At 46.2% G+C, this 12,747-nt stretch overlaps 1 long non-coding RNA gene across 1 annotated transcript; it reads left to right on the top strand.

Moving 5' to 3' along the window:
• The first annotated feature begins 868 nt into the window (after window positions 1-868).
• Window positions 869-11,491, top strand: LOC141073031 (uncharacterized). The gene is made up of 2 exons (XR_012226936.1): window positions 869-1,421; window positions 5,109-11,491. It is a non-coding gene; the product is annotated as an uncharacterized lncRNA (long non-coding RNA).
• The last annotated feature ends 1,256 nt before the right edge of the window (window positions 11,492-12,747 follow it).

Here is a 12,747-nt window from a genome sequence, read left to right as displayed (position 1 = left end):
AAGTACAGCCTGTTGCCACGACTACCACCCTGGCCGCCTTACACATGTACGGCACTTGACGGAAGAGGATGAGTCCGCACCATTCCTGTCAGAAGATGGCTGTGTTATTGAGCAATCATCTGCCTCTAACAGACAGTGATGGGGCTGAGCTCTTTCTGCTGCTGTTAATATGTTAAACAAAGACGAATAGCAACATTTACAGCGTGAGGCCTGGGTGTTTTGCCATTCCATGCGCCCATCAGCCCCCAAGTAGATTTCCATGACAGCTGCAGTCTGCTGCAGAACCTTGTTCCCATGAAGACCATCCTGTTACTGGTGTTCCTGGGAGACAGTGACTTTACTGTATACTGCAACACTCTTGTATTGTTAAAATAGCTACAAGGGTTGTCCACTAGTGATGAGCGAACGTGCTCGGATAAGGTGTTATCTTAGCATGCGGGTGCGGATAACTGAGTATCTTGGGCGAGAACCCACGACTGCATGTCCTGTGGCTGTTTGACTGTCACAATACATGCAGGGATTGCGTGTTTGTTAGGCACAGTACATTTCCATCATTTTCTTACGTTCAGCTCAGATTATCCCTACTTTAACAGGTCCTGTTAGACCTAGGGATTACCCATCCGGCACCACTGTGCTCCCGAGATTCACTACGTTTCCCTCAAGCTAGAGCTAGGAGAAACTGAGATGAAAGTGGCAAAAGTTGACAAATTTTTGCACCTGGACCTCTTCTGGTGGACATGTGTCAACGGTGCCAAATTTGTTGGGGCTATCCTGATTTTTTTGGGAAACATTCCCTACAAACCAGTAGCGTCACAAGCCAAAAGCTTCATCCACAAACAGGAGGTTCCTGCCACGATTGAGTCGGCACTAAAATATCCCTAAATTATCAACTTGAATTTTAGTATCTTTGCATTTCTAAGGGGTAAGGAGTGTGCAGGTGTCAACTAGCTCCAGTAAAGGGCCCTTATTTTTATTGTTGCTGCATAATCCTACCCTCTTGTAGGCTCCTCAATGATTAGTGGACGGGACTGGCTATACTGTAGAAAGCTAGTCTGGAGGGAGATGGAATAAAAAGTACTGCACTCATGTGCTAAGTGTTAATGACTATCCTAAATGCAATGCCCCTTCTAAAATTTAATTATATCTCATTGCAGAGTACTCAAGTGCTCCTCGCCCTAACAAAAGTGAAGTCCTACACCTCACTAACAATCATCCTGATTTTCTACCTCTTCTAATCAGAAGACGTAATGTTGTGATCACATAGCCCAGAACTGGAAACAATGGAGCAAAGACGAGAGCGACACGAACGACAACATTAAGCCCGGCATCCGATGATTTAGAAGAGGAACCTCTGTCAGAAAATGACAGCGTAAGGAACAGGCAAAATGGATCCAAAAATACATTCAGCTCCAACACAAAAAGTAAGGATTGTGTGGTAATGTGGATGAGGGAGGATTGCATTTAAAGGGGCGATTCAGGACAAAAACAGCATGCCTGCGTCTACATACAGTGCCACTCCCCCCATAGGTCATGACTGGAATTACAGCTCAGCTTCAATCTTGAATCGCAGTATTATCATAGGTAGCGGTGTCTGAGCTGTAATGTTTTAAGAAGCTATTGCTTTTAGCACATGCAATTTTGCTTTGTGATTTTTGGCTTTGAGGCTTGCACATGTAAGACAGATGGTTTTAATGTTAAGTACCAATCATTATCAGTCATTGAATATAGGAAGAGAAGGTGAGCTATGTCATGAGCTATTGTGAATGGTGGATCTTATAATATCTACTGTATATAGAGGTGTTATCAGTCATTGTACAGGAGGAGGAGGTGAGCTGTGACATCACCTATTGTGAATGGTGGATCCTTTGTTATCCACTGTATATAGGTTTATTGTACAGGAGGAGGAAGATGTGAGCTGTGACTATCACCTATTGTAAATGATAGATCCTGTGTTATCTACTGCACAGTATATAGAGGTGTTATCAGTCATTGTACAGGAGGAAGTGAGCTGTGACATCACCTATTGTGAATGGTGGATCCTGTGTTATCCATCTAATATATAAAGCTCAATGTGTGGGTACTTGTATGTATGTGTGTATGTCCGGGATTGGCATCCGCATCGTCGCAGCTACAGCCACAATTGGCACAGTCACACGTCTGGACCCCGAGAGCGTCATAGACTATGTTTTAAGGCGATATTTTAACCCCACGTGTTCCAATTCACCAAATAATTTCGCCCCTACCTACATAATGGGGAAAAAGTCTGATAGTATCACACAGGATAGGATTAGATACACGGCTCAGCAGTCAGTATCACACAGGATAGGATTAGACACATGGCTCAGCAGTCAGTATCACACAGGATAGGATTAGATACGCAGCTCAGCACACAGTATCACAAAGAATAGTATTAGATACATGGCTCAGCAGACAGTATCACACAGAATAGGATTAGATACACGGCTCAGCAGTCAGTATCACACAGGAGAGGATTAGATGCACGGTTTTTATGTGCAATATAATCATTATAATTTGTTATAACTAACCACAGTTGGTTACTATGCCCAGGCAACGCCGGGCTCTTCAGCTAGATGTATATATAGGTGCTAACAGTCATTGTACAGGAGGGGGATGAGGTGAGCTGTGATGTCACCTATTATGAATGGTGCATCATGGATTTTCTACTGTATATAGAGGTGTTATCAGTTACTGTACAGGAGGAGGTGAGCAATGTCATGACTTATTGTGAATGGTAGATTCTATAATATCTATTGTATATAGAGGTGTTATCAGTCATTGTACAGGAGGAGGTGAGCTGTGACATCAACTATTGTGAATGGGAGATCCTACGTTATCTATTGTATATACAGGTGTTACCAGTCATCGTACAGGAGGGTGATGAGGTGAGCAGTGATGTCACCTATTGTGAATGGTGCATCCTGGATTATTTACTGTTATCAGTCATTGTACAGGAGGAGGAGGTGAGCTATGTCATGACTTATTGTGAATGGTGGATTCTATAGTATCTATTGTATATAGAGGTGTTATTAGTCACAGTATAGGAGGAAGTGAGATGTGATGTCACCTATTGTGAATGGTGGACCTTGTGTTATTTATCCACTATATATATAGAATTATTACCTTTCGTTGTAATGTTATCTATGATGATAATAAGACAGCCAAAAGTAATCTGTGCAGAAAAGGAACTATGAGTCTAGTATAAGGCCTGGTTGCCAGTGTGAAAGATTTTTGTTTTCTTTCTGCAGATTAATTAGAAAAAACATTATCCAAAATAAAAAAAATATTGCATATGGGTCTCCCTCCCAGGGCTGCGGGAGTACTTGGTACCGGGCCGGTATCAGTGGGATGTGTCACAGTGGCGGTGACCCGGACCGTGACCCTGGGCGCCCAAGTAATAGAAAGATGTGAATGGTTTGAATGTTGTTAAATGAATAGTTCATGACGCCACCTGTGGTGTTCGGCAAGGGAGGTTTTAAGCCGACGCTGCAGACAGATCCTCTGGGACAGATGGTGTGGTGCAGCGAGGATGGTATAGCCCTCCGCAGGCGGGGCTGTTGTCCCAGGGCAGTGTAGATGTGGAGACACTTAGATGGTGTAGTGTCCGGCGCAGGGGATGTAGCAGTACCAGGTGGACGGACGCAGGAAGGAATGGAGGACACCAGGGCATGTAGTTCCAAAGCTTTACTCACAGTCTGTAGTGCCCGCTTCTGTGCCGTGTCCTCCAGGTCAGGGACTCAGTCAACCTCCAGGCAAGATGGAATGCTCCCTTCCACACTCCGCCAACTTATGTGCCTTTCCTGAACGTCTCCTCTATAGCGCCTTTAAGTGTGAAGATCTCCTATAACTGTGATACACTGGAGTTCCTCCTGACAGATGTTCCCAAGAACTCTACTTGCACAGCAGACAGCTGTAGCCTGCTTCGGGGACTCTCTACTCCTAAGACCCGGCTCTCTATCCGTGTTGCTCTTGTGCCCTCAAGTCTTAGATGGAGTAGTGCATTTACAGCCCACTACTCCACCGGTGTCTGCTGCAGAACCATTAGTGTCCATACAACCTCGGGGACCGGGCCCTGGCCTTGCGCTTAGAACTTCTAGGCAGGGTTCTTCCTCTAACCCACGTCCTCTGTGTTCCCTTTTACTCCTACGTTCCGTACTTGTCTTTTCCCTTCAATGGAAGCAAAGGCTTCAGTTCAATGTCTTTCTCCTTCTTTCCTTTCCCATGCCAACCTGCTCAGATCACTGAGGCAGCTGCAGCACTCCTTCCTCCATCCCTCTTCCAGGGATCCCCACTCCTCCCGAGTGGCTTCCTCTCTCACTGACCTCCTGTCAGACTGACCTGTAATCCTAAACCATCCCGCTCATATATATATTCTGAACTCCACCCACCTCCCAGCACGTCTAGTGTTCCAAGCAGGGAACCACCAAAGGTGCTCTGCCCCTCTCTAAGCAAGGAGCCACAAAGTTGTTTTGCTGAATTACTCTATTGTGTGGGGTGCGAGTGTTGGAGCGTGGTCAGGAGCCCCCAACTTACCTGGATGGTGGGGCACCACACCTTAGGAGAAGGTGCAGTACCTCTGTGGCGACTGAGCCTCAGGGGCGCCACACATATAAAAACAGATTTAAACATTAGGTCATTTTCTGATTATACTGTAATTTCCCTTTAAAGCACCTGTCACACTGTGGCCTGCAGGGTGAGTATATTTGGCCCACAACACCTGCCCCTGCCCAGCATCGCACTTTTAACTACGATATATCAGCATCGATTTTACCCTTACTGCTTACTATGTAGCAGGGACCCGACGGGGTCTATCGGGCTCTGTTTATGCCCATCATCTCCTAGATCCATCCACTGTGTTACTTTTATTTAGTTTCTGCACCGATGTGAACATAGCCCTCGATATAATGTGTGAATGCTTGCGAACACCCCATTGTTTCCGATCTACCATTCAGCAATGCCAGTGATAATACCGCTATACATATCATACAAGACTTCGCTGATACATCTATCATCGGATTGGAGATTAACTTGCCTAAAATAAGAAATGAATTGAATATTGATTGACAGACGGCTGTCTCTTCCTTCGGCAGTTCGGAGGAGCACCGAGGAATTAGTGTGACTGAGAGCGCAGCACGCAGTCTATAGAACGGCTTCATACACTTCACTAGATAACATCATTAGCTACCGGGGCCAGGTGAGACATATGTTTTTCCGCTTGTACTCCTCCGTAAGCCTATTTATTCCAGTGTGGAGAGTTTACATTTCTTCATTGCTTTATGCATTAAATGCAGATTTATGTATCTATAATATACAGAGTAAGGCAGAGCCAGGGCAACCGTCGCTCAATCACAGGCGCTTTCAGGGACATCAACCATGATTGTCATACACAGAGTGGAGTCATGAGCCGAGCTGGATTGCTTTGGCGGACGGAACGGAATTAAAAGACTTATCTACATACAAAAATCTGCAAAATCTGTATCAAGACCCCTAATATACTATAGTCCATAATGCTTATGTTCAGTGACAACCTGTATAGTTACTTATATATGCATATCATGATTATGACTCCACACTTACTAGTTGGTATAAACCTTACCACCGATTACCATTATGGTCTTGTAACTGTGTTCACTGTTTTTTTACTATTGGTTTTATGCATTTAAGGTGCCTGCAATCCTAACTGCTGCCACTAGATGTCTCTCTTGTACAATGAGCTATAAAAGGAGCTGAGAAGGAGGAAGTGAGTAAGTGTGTGGCTGAGACCACATGAGAGGCAGAGGGGGACAGTAAGGCTATGTGCACACGTTGCGTATTCTGCTGCGTTTCCGCAGCGGTTTTGGCCCTGCGGAAACGCAGCAGTTCCGCTGACCATGTACACTACAATGAAACCCTATGGGGTTTCAAAAACGCTGTGCTTACCGTGCGGATTTTTCCGCGTGGTTTTGCTGTGGTTTACAAACCGCAGCATGTCAATTGTTTGTGCAGATTCCGCAGCGGTTTCATACCTTTACCATAGTAGAGGTGTGAAACCGCAGGGCAAAATCGCAGACCAAACCACAGGAAAACCGCAGGTCACTTTACCTGCGGTTTTACCTGCGTTTCCGCACGGAAAAACCCGCAGCGGAATCCGCAACGTGTGCACATAGCCTAAGGCTGGTTTCACACTAGCGTTTGATCATGCAGCGCATCGTGCACTATGGGATGCACGCGCAATGGTCCCCTATCTTTAAAATGGTGGGCGCAGTGTCTAGCGATTGCACGCGCTCATCAGCGTTTTCATGCGCTGCGCATTTTCCAGGTGTGCGCCCAGACGCGCCAGACGCTACATGTTGCAGAGTGTGAGGTGAGGATCTTGCTGCCTTTGGGTAAGTATAGCTGCCTCTACAAATGTGTAATAATATTTTTCCGGCAAGTCAGGCAGAACAGCGGGAGCAGCCTAGCCAAGTCCCGGCAAGGAGACGGATTGTAAGTATATATGGATCGGTCGCCCTCACCCGGGGCAGCGGGGTACGCGGAGCCGGGCCCGTTGATTTCAATGGGAAGTGTCACGGTAGCGGTGACCCGGTCCGTGGCCCTGGGCGTCCATTGTAAAAGGGGAATAATGTGCATGTGGATGATGATTAAAGTTTATAAGTGAATGATTCGTGACGCCACCTGTGGTGTTCGGCAATGAAGGTGTTAAGCCGACGCTGCAGACAGATCCTCTGGGACAGATGGTGTGGTGCAGCAATGATGGTGTAGCCCTCCACAGGCAGGGCTGTAGTCCCAGGGCAGTGTAGATGGAGAGCTAGTGAGGAGAGCGTAATGGTGCAGTGTTCAGCACAGAGATGTAGCAGTGCTGAGTGGGCTGGCACAGGAATAAGCGGAGGACACCAGGGCATGTAGTTCCAAAGCTTTACTCACAGTCTGTTGTGCATACAGGTGCCTGCCTCGGTGCCGTGTCCTCCAGGTCAGGGGCTCAGCCAACCTCCAGGCAAGATGAAGTACTTCGTTCCAACACTCTACCAACATATGTGCCTTTTCTGAACGTCTCCCTTCTCGCGCCTATTTGAAGTACTCACAGTACTGAGTTACACTGGAGTTCCTCCTTTCAGATGTTCTTAGAACTCTACTTGTACGGCAGACAGCTGTAGCCTGCTTCGGGGACTCCTTGCTACTAAGTCCTGGCTCTCTCACGTTGCTGTTGTGCCCCCAAGTCTTGTGTGGGAATAAAGTGGTGACAACTTCTATTCCTCCGGTGTCTGCTGCAGGACCATTAGTATCCATACAACCTCAGGGACCGGACCTTGGCCATGCGCTTAGAACTTGAGCAAGGGCTCTGCTCTAACCCTAGTCCTTAGTTCTCTTCTCCTCACGTTCCGTACAAATCAATCTTTCTTATGGAGAATTAGGCTTTCTGAATATCTCTTTCCTGTGCCAGCAGACCCAGGTCACTGAGGTCTGCTGCAGCACTTCCTTCATCCATCCCACTCAGGGGATCCTCTCTCTGACTCTTAGTCAGACTGACTGACCTCGTCCTAATAATCTCCCGCTCTCTTGTGCAGACTAAGCTCCACCCACCTCCCAGCACTCTTCGTGTTCCAAGCAGGGAGCCACCAAAGGTGCTTTGCTACACTACTATGTGGTGTGGGATGCAGGTGTTGGAGTGTGCTCAGGTGTCTCCACCTTACCTGAATGGTGGGGTACCACACCTCAGGAGGAGGTGCAGTACCTCTGCGGCGACTGCACCCTCAGGGGCACCACATATAGTCTTTGAATGTCCCTTTTTTTTCTCTTCCTTTTTTTCTGTCCTGTTTTTCATCTTCTATCCTGCTTCGTTTATATCTATTTTTCTATCTTTTTCATTCTTCAAAATTTCCAAGAATATAATGTTTTTTTTTTCTAGGTTCCACAACGGGATGAAGACATTTACTTGGACAATGACGCCCTGATCCGGTGTCTGAATCTCCTATTGCGCCACCAATGATTCTTTGGTGTACCCCCAGAACTTCTGCTCTTCAGGAATCAGGACCACTGGCCACATTGGATAATCCACATCTTTTTGAAATATTGCCTAGCAGTGATTATAATTGGGTGGTGACTACAGAAACTCTACTTTAAAAAGGCGACTACGTGATAAAGGCCGTTGTTAGGCCAAATCTTCAGCTGTCGCTTCATCACCGCCAATAAATAAAAAGTTCACTTTGAGCATATTCTACGTGTGCAGTGATTCTATACTGAGCTTAAGCCGCTAATGAGACTGTAAGTACATTTCAGACCACGACAGACTCCAAATAACAATGTAACTAAACTGGAGTCATTAAAAGGGTGGTCCAAAATACAAATAATTTTCATCCTAAGTCCCAATCTATTTGATGCCTTAATCTAAACTATTTTCTAAAATATTTGAATTAAAAATTCCCTGTCCTTCCTTAACTGCACTAACTGGTTTTCTTTTTTTTCTACTTCCTTTTTAATGACACTTCATTTGAAAATCCCACTGCTGACTGGGATACTCAAATGAAACGTCATCAGGGGGCAGAGACCCTGAGATAAAATGTCGTTAGTGACTTTCGGGCTGGGCTAGGCCCTGCGTTATGCGCACTTTGCGATGTGCACAATGACAGTGTACACTCTCATCTGCTCAAGTCAGTAGTAACGAGTAGGCAACAGAGCGCACTGTCAGTTTGTATTGTCAGAGATCAGTACCATCCCGTAAGTGACGGGTATTCTGATATAATGCACTGTCGCTCTGTTGCTGACTCGTTACTGCCAAATTGAGCTGCTGAAAAAAAGCCCACTGTCATTGTGCACATTGTGCAGGGACTATCCCAGCCCCTGAAACGAAGATCACTGATGATGCTTTGTTTTACGGAGGGGGTAGAGGCTGTAGCAGTCACCATAGTCTTTGCCCCTTGATGACGCTTCGTTTCAGTATCCCAGTATGCACTGGGATCCTGAAACGAAGCATAATCAAAAAGGAAATAGAAAATACGAAGATAGATTGTACAATGAGCTATAAAAGGAGCTGAGAAGGAGGAAGTGAGTAAGTGTGTGGCTGAGACCACATGAGAGGCAGAGGGGGACAGTAAGGCTATGTGCACACGTTGCGTATTCTGCTGCGTTTCCGCAGCGGTTTTGGCCCTGCGGAAACGCAGCAGTTCCGCTGACCATGTACACTACAATGAAACCCTATGGGGTTTCAAAAACGCTGTGCTTACCGTGCGGATTTTTCCGCGTGGTTTTGCTGTGGTTTACAAACCGCAGCATGTCAATTGTTTGTGCAGATTCCGCAGCGGTTTCATACCTTTACCATAGTAGAGGTGTGAAACCGCAGGGCAAAATCGCAGACCAAACCACAGGAAAACCGCAGGTCACTTTACCTGCGGTTTTACCTGCGTTTCCGCACGGAAAAACCCGCAGCGGAATCCGCAACGTGTGCACATAGCCTAAGGCTGGTTTCACACTAGCGTTTGATCATGCAGCGCATCGTGCACTATGGGATGCACGCGCAATGGTCCCCTATCTTTAAAATGGTGGGCGCAGTGTCTAGCGATTGCACGCGCTCATCAGCGTTTTCATGCGCTGCGCATTTTCCAGGTGTGCGCCCAGACGCGCCAGACGCTACATGTTGCAGAGTGTGAGGTGAGGATCTTGCTGCCTTTGGGTAAGTATAGCTGCCTCTACAAATGTGTAATAATATTTTTCCGGCAAGTCAGGCAGAACAGCGGGAGCAGCCTAGCCAAGTCCCGGCAAGGAGACGGATTGTAAGTATATATGGATCGGTCGCCCTCACCCGGGGCAGCGGGGTACGCGGAGCCGGGCCCGTTGATTTCAATGGGAAGTGTCACGGTAGCGGTGACCCGGTCCGTGGCCCTGGGCGTCCATTGTAAAAGGGGAATAATGTGCATGTGGATGATGATTAAAGTTTATAAGTGAATGATTCGTGACGCCACCTGTGGTGTTCGGCAATGAAGGTGTTAAGCCGACGCTGCAGACAGATCCTCTGGGACAGATGGTGTGGTGCAGCAATGATGGTGTAGCCCTCCACAGGCAGGGCTGTAGTCCCAGGGCAGTGTAGATGGAGAGCTAGTGAGGAGAGCGTAATGGTGCAGTGTTCAGCACAGAGATGTAGCAGTGCTGAGTGGGCTGGCACAGGAATAAGCGGAGGACACCAGGGCATGTAGTTCCAAAGCTTTACTCACAGTCTGTTGTGCATACAGGTGCCTGCCTCGGTGCCGTGTCCTCCAGGTCAGGGGCTCAGCCAACCTCCAGGCAAGATGAAGTACTTCGTTCCAACACTCTACCAACATATGTGCCTTTTCTGAACGTCTCCCTTCTCGCGCCTATTTGAAGTACTCACAGTACTGAGTTACACTGGAGTTCCTCCTTTCAGATGTTCTTAGAACTCTACTTGTACGGCAGACAGCTGTAGCCTGCTTCGGGGACTCCTTGCTACTAAGTCCTGGCTCTCTCACGTTGCTGTTGTGCCCCCAAGTCTTGTGTGGGAATAAAGTGGTGACAACTTCTATTCCTCCGGTGTCTGCTGCAGGACCATTAGTATCCATACAACCTCAGGGACCGGACCTTGGCCATGCGCTTAGAACTTGAGCAAGGGCTCTGCTCTAACCCTAGTCCTTAGTTCTCTTCTCCTCACGTTCCGTACAAATCAATCTTTCTTATGGAGAATTAGGCTTTCTGAATATCTCTTTCCTGTGCCAGCAGACCCAGGTCACTGAGGTCTGCTGCAGCACTTCCTTCATCCATCCCACTCAGGGGATCCTCTCTCTGACTCTTAGTCAGACTGACTGACCTCGTCCTAATAATCTCCCGCTCTCTTGTGCAGACTAAGCTCCACCCACCTCCCAGCACTCTTCGTGTTCCAAGCAGGGAGCCACCAAAGGTGCTTTGCTACACTACTATGTGGTGTGGGATGCAGGTGTTGGAGTGTGCTCAGGTGTCTCCACCTTACCTGAATGGTGGGGTACCACACCTCAGGAGGAGGTGCAGTACCTCTGCGGCGACTGCACCCTCAGGGGCACCACATATAGTCTTTGAATGTCCCTTTTTTTTCTCTTCCTTTTTTTCTGTCCTGTTTTTCATCTTCTATCCTGCTTCGTTTATATCTATTTTTCTATCTTTTTCATTCTTCAAAATTTCCAAGAATATAATGTTTTTTTTTTCTAGGTTCCACAACGGGATGAAGACATTTACTTGGACAATGACGCCCTGATCCGGTGTCTGAATCTCCTATTGCGCCACCAATGATTCTTTGGTGTACCCCCAGAACTTCTGCTCTTCAGGAATCAGGACCACTGGCCACATTGGATAATCCACATCTTTTTGAAATATTGCCTAGCAGTGATTATAATTGGGTGGTGACTACAGAAACTCTACTTTAAAAAGGCGACTACGTGATAAAGGCCGTTGTTAGGCCAAATCTTCAGCTGTCGCTTCATCACCGCCAATAAATAAAAAGTTCACTTTGAGCATATTCTACGTGTGCAGTGATTCTATACTGAGCTTAAGCCGCTAATGAGACTGTAAGTACATTTCAGACCACGACAGACTCCAAATAACAATGTAACTAAACTGGAGTCATTAAAAGGGTGGTCCAAAATACAAATAATTTTCATCCTAAGTCCCAATCTATTTGATGCCTTAATCTAAACTATTTTCTAAAATATTTGAATTAAAAATTCCCTGTCCTTCCTTAACTGCACTAACTGGTTTTCTTTTTTTTCTACTTCCTTTTTAATGACACTTCATTTGAAAATCCCACTGCTGACTGGGATACTCAAATGAAACGTCATCAGGGGGCAGAGACCCTGAGATAAAATGTCGTTAGTGACTTTCGGGCTGGGCTAGGCCCTGCGTTATGCGCACTTTGCGATGTGCACAATGACAGTGTACACTCTCATCTGCTCAAGTCAGTAGTAACGAGTAGGCAACAGAGCGCACTGTCAGTTTGTATTGTCAGAGATCAGTACCATCCCGTAAGTGACGGGTATTCTGATATAATGCACTGTCGCTCTGTTGCTGACTCGTTACTGCCAAATTGAGCTGCTGAAAAAAAGCCCACTGTCATTGTGCACATTGTGCAGGGACTATCCCAGCCCCTGAAACGAAGATCACTGATGATGCTTTGTTTTACGGAGGGGGTAGAGGCTGTAGCAGTCACCATAGTCTTTGCCCCTTGATGACGCTTCGTTTCAGTATCCCAGTATGCACTGGGATCCTGAAACGAAGCATAATCAAAAAGGAAATAGAAAATACGAAGATAGCGTAGCTAGTGTTGGATAGGGAATTTTTTATTAAAGTATATTATAAAACAGTTTAGAATACGGCATTAAATAAATAGAGATTTAGGAGGAAAATTATTTGCATTTCGGACCACCCCTTTTAGTGCAGAAACATCTAAATGTTGCAAAACTTGAGAGCAACCCTTTTTTTTTGTGTATAAATTGTAATATCTACAAATAATTTCCTCAAATGTGATTTCATGTACACTTGTTTATTTTATTTGCAGCCTATTTATAAATTTACACTATTACAAAAGTTCAGATTTTAATGATCGTCTGCCATGCAATGGTTTTCACGTGAAGATACAGGGGTCATCCTGTCCCCAGCCCTTTCTTCGTAGGGCCCATTTTTGAATACATAAACGCACATTTGATATCTCACTCGGCAGTATTCCTCTCTCGTAACACCCCGTGCCCCCCTTGGAAGTGGCGCCCCTTTGAAATCTCT

This window comes from Dendrobates tinctorius, unplaced genomic scaffold (genome assembly GCF_039654945.1).
Source record: "Dendrobates tinctorius isolate UK_male_01 unplaced genomic scaffold, ASM3965494v1 ptg000014l, whole genome shotgun sequence".
Lineage (NCBI taxonomy): Eukaryota > Metazoa > Chordata > Amphibia > Anura > Dendrobatidae > Dendrobates > Dendrobates tinctorius.
This window is presented reverse-complemented; position numbering and strand designations above follow the sequence as displayed.